Here is a 4,739-nt window from a genome sequence, read left to right as displayed (position 1 = left end):
CTTTAATAAATCAAGCCCAGTGAGTCAGTACCCTCTTATTTCCCACGCGCTGGTATTTTGCCACTTGTTTACTGTTGAGCATGCTTGAGATCATTTGTACCAGAGCTGTCAATGAACAGTTAGCTTTTCAGAGCAGAGGTCAGAACCTTGTTGATTGGCTCCTGATGGGGAGATCACTATGGTAACCAATTATAGTAAAAACTCAAAAACAGCAGTAGCTATTGTTTTCCCTCTCTTCCTATCAGTGTGTTTTATTACATTAACAGGGAAAGACTTTGTTACAAACTTTTTGCTGGTGTGCAAAAAAAGACTTTTCATTTTATTAGTGAACCCCTTTGATTCTTTCCCTAACCAGTGTGTAGTATTGGCTGCGTTTTACTATTAGATTGGATGTTAGTGTATTTATTTATTATGAATATTTTGTTAGTTGTCAAAATTTGTTTTTTAGTTTAAGAGTATATAGTGCTGTGTTCTTCTGGCTCTCATAAAAAACAAATATAATATTACTCAATATTAAAGTAGTAAGGTATTTAACATCATACGAAGCATCATAAAACTAAAAACTGCTCTGGTAACCAAGGATGTTTAGTATTTTCCCAAGTCTGAATTAATTAATAAAGAAAATTTTGTCAGATTTGTATTACATGGAACACATTTATGTGTTGGCAATCTAGACAGGAGTATTTAGTTATATCTATTGCACATTTTATATGGTTTTAACATTTATGTTTTTAATGTTGTTCTTATAAAGATTTGATTTGATAAGCTACATGTTAAATTTGAGTGTAGTTGGCCTTTAAAGTCCCAGATATTGAGTAAATCTCAGAGTTTATTTGTTTAATAAAATAGGGATGTGGCCATGTAAAAACTAGAGGGTTGGTCATTCACTATTTACATGGCTGTTACATGGAACACATTGCCAGACACTAAACAAAAGTAAACTTTTTCAAGGGCATTGGGAGAAATACAGTACATTAGATTAAAAAATTAGTCTTGAATGTAAGTAAGGACACATTTTTGAGCCCTCAATGGACCTTTAAGAAGAATAAACTGACTTTCTCTGAATTTCCTGATTTGCGTGCTTATTCTGTCTTCAGTCATGGAAAGTACTAAAGCCAGAGGATCACCATAGCTGTCAGAAAACTATAAAGTTCAGCTATGATACTCCTATTTTTTTAAGATGGGTTTGTTCTAAAATGTAAAACCGAATTGAACTTTAATGTCCTTAAAACTGCGAGTGAGTAGAATGCATGTTTTATATGCAATTATTCATATTCTATGAATTTGTAAAACAGCAACCTGTACAGACTTTTATGTGTAATAGCTAAAAGAAATCAGAAGAAAGATGGTTGCTAAGCACCGCATAGTTACAAACTGTACAAGATGTTTCACATTTAGAAGTGTGGCATTACTCTAATGTAGAAGTGGCTACAAATTTAATTTAGACTGAAGGTTTTTTAATCTACTTAATCCGTAATGTATTTATGATCTTGTAGTGTTCATAGTTCAGAACAAGCTAATGCCAGTGTTTGCCATGCAAGCATTTGTTATATTTGTTTTTAAGCTGCAATGTTTCCATTTATTTGATAAGGAGACTTTGTCCTCATTCATCCCAGGGCATTTATTGTCAATCTCACATCTATACCTGTAACAGCAACATTATACAACAGGGAATAATTATGTGCTCTAATATTAAAAACTATTCTGAGTGTAAAAAGCAATAAATACATCACTGATTGTTGTAGCTGAATTTAGAAAGACAGTCCGGGGTTCACTTTTAAAATAAGTATGCCATACATTATGTTAGAAAAGGTTTAAAGAAAAGGAAAGAACAAACCCAGTTGTTGCAATAATTTGAAATGTGTTAGCTGCAGTATTTTTTAAAATTAGATTCCATTTAAAACTAAAGATTTATTAAAGACTACAATATTAATATGGTGACAACACTAGGTGCGGTATGGTATAACTGCATAGGTACACTGTTAAGGAAAGAAAATAATTATGGGATAATCAGCAATAAAACTGTTTTATCAGCAGTTTAGGAACATGTATTACTAAAGCTAGAAATACCTTCCTGAATGAACTGTTCATGAAATACTATAATGTTTAAAATGTTTGAAATACTATAATGTTTATATTGATAGGTCATGTTAAATATCATTACAAAAATACATTATTTAGCTGTACAAACTTCAGTCACTGCATTTTACTGACCAAGCAATACATTGCATTAAGCATGTTTCCACTAACTTAAGGGTATAGCCTGCACTGACAGCTGATTGGAAGCACTTGTGTGCCTCCAATCAGCTGTGACCACAAGTTCTCACGGTCACTGGGCTGTACTTATCAGCCTGGTGACTGTGGAAACTGAACTCAGATGAACTATCAATGGAGAAACTCATTTGAGAGTTCATCTGGAGTCACAGCTGATTGGAAGCATTCGTGTGTCTCCAATCAGCTGTGACCACAGGTTCCCACACTCCCTAGGCCCAGGGAGTGTGGGAACCTGCACTTCAATGGAATTTGCGAATTCAGTTCGCAGTTTCGTGGAACCATCCAAAGTTCAGGGAAATTTTTGCGAGAATGTCAGAGGCATTCTCGTTCATCCCTACTACATATCATCCGTAGAGTTCAAGAGGAGGTCTTGGATGAGGAAATCCAGTGTCTTTAGGGTAACAGACTCATTCCCAAGGCCAGCCCTCCTGCGAGCTTAAACCTCAAAAGTGACAGCCAAGGAATGTTAAAAGTAAGCAGACACCTAAATAGAGCATCCTTTTTCAGTGATGAGTTAAGTCCTTTAATAATACCATATAACCATCACATCGCTAATCTGCTGATTCAACACTTTCAGGGGAAGGTTAGCCATCAAGGCAGGCATTTCAGAGAAGGTGCACTTTGCAATGCTGGTATGGTATACACAGGTGTGTCAAATGCCAGAAGTTGAGAGGTAGGCAACAGCAACAATAGATGGCTGGTCTATGGAATGACAGACTGGCCTTCACAAATGTTGCTCTCAATGTCTTTGGACCATGGAGTTTTGTCACTTGCTAGACTTGTGGAGGTCAGGCACACAACCTGCACTTCAATAGAATTTGCAAAATCAGTTTGCGGTTTAGTGGAACCATCCGAAGTTCAGGCAAATTTTTGCGAGAATGTCAGAGGCATTCTCACTCATCCCTAGTGATGAGGTCTCCAGTGAATTCACATTTCAAGAACTGCTGTTCTATAGGTTACTGAACTTTCTTTTTAGGCACCAACTCTGAACCAACCTTGCTCATCTGTAATACATTCACAATTCAACACAAAATTTTCTACTACACATGCACATTTTGTATGTGAATATTGTGCATTGTGGGGGCCATAAGATTTTAATAGACTTGCATTTGCCTTATCCTTCTGTACCTTGCTTGATTGAAATTAACCCTTGCTGTGCTGTGCTGTTTTGAATAAACCTGATTCAAGGATATCTGGAGTTGGTTGTGGTTTGTGTGCCCAGGCGCATTACAGCATGATAACAATGTAAACCATGGCTTGGCATATACTTCATTTGTTTGTCAAAGTAGTCCATAGATTTGCTAGGCATGTCAACCTTTTGTACATAGGAAAGCACCAAACTGGGCTCTTTGTACTGCCCAGGCACCACCCCAACCCAGCTGGCCCATTTGTTTGATAAGGTAGTATCCTCAGGGACTACCATTCCTGTTGGCTGTTCTCTCTCTTCACAGATATTAATCACAGGATATTTGTGGTATATATATGAATACATTTGTTAACAAATACCAAAGGAAACTTTTAGGAAACTCATTCTAGGTTTACTGGATCACCCAGCTTCACTGATGAAAATGTATTCTCTCCAGCCTTGGAGAGCTTTAATAAATCAGGCCCAGAGAGAAAGTGGTTGGATAAGAACTTTTATCGGTTTTATTTCTAATAAATGCTCTGTTAGAAATTTACCCCCATTCCTTGCCTGGCTGTCAATTGTAATGAGAGAGAATTGTAATTTTGTATTATAATAAACAGGGTACACGTTTGTCCCAAATGACATTGTCAGGAGAAAACTTCAGTATTTTGCTATATGGCCCGAATTGTCCCATTTTAAGTCATAATTTATATTCTAAATCATAAATAGAGTTTTCTGCTGTCTCTGCCGATGTTTTGTTGGCCCTTGCCTACATCTTTTTCAGGGCAGCTGGAATCTCCAGATTTTTTTGACAACAGGGGTGAAACCCCTACAGCCAATATATGAATTAATATGACCCCCATCATTTGCTTTCATTGTGCTATTAGAAAAACAATCTATTCGTGAGGAACCATTACTTTGTAAGGAGGTTTTTCTGATGACAGCATCTTAGAAAGCAAAAAAAAAAATGCAGCTTTTACATAACAAGAGTACTTTTTAGTACCTTTAGTTCTTTCCCCATAAATGTAAAAAGACAAAAAAATGGAAAATATTTTTTCACTTTTACATTTTACTAATATTTTTAGCACCATAAATAGATTATACTGTAAATGAAATGCAAATTGTTCTAGTTCTTTATTGTTTTGCATAATAATCAAGTAGCAATACAAAATGTTTGTAATATCTTAATCATATTTAAATATATACATTAGAATTATTCAAACTATGCATTGATTTAAATTGTTTCTTAATTATGTAGTAATTTTTAATGTAAAGATAAAGACAATATTTAACATATGAGCCCACATTGATGGTGAGTCTATAGGAGTTTATTTATTTT

This window comes from Pyxicephalus adspersus, chromosome 1 (genome assembly GCF_032062135.1).
Source record: "Pyxicephalus adspersus chromosome 1, UCB_Pads_2.0, whole genome shotgun sequence".
Taxonomy (NCBI): domain Eukaryota; kingdom Metazoa; phylum Chordata; class Amphibia; order Anura; family Pyxicephalidae; genus Pyxicephalus; species Pyxicephalus adspersus.
This window is presented reverse-complemented; position numbering follows the sequence as displayed.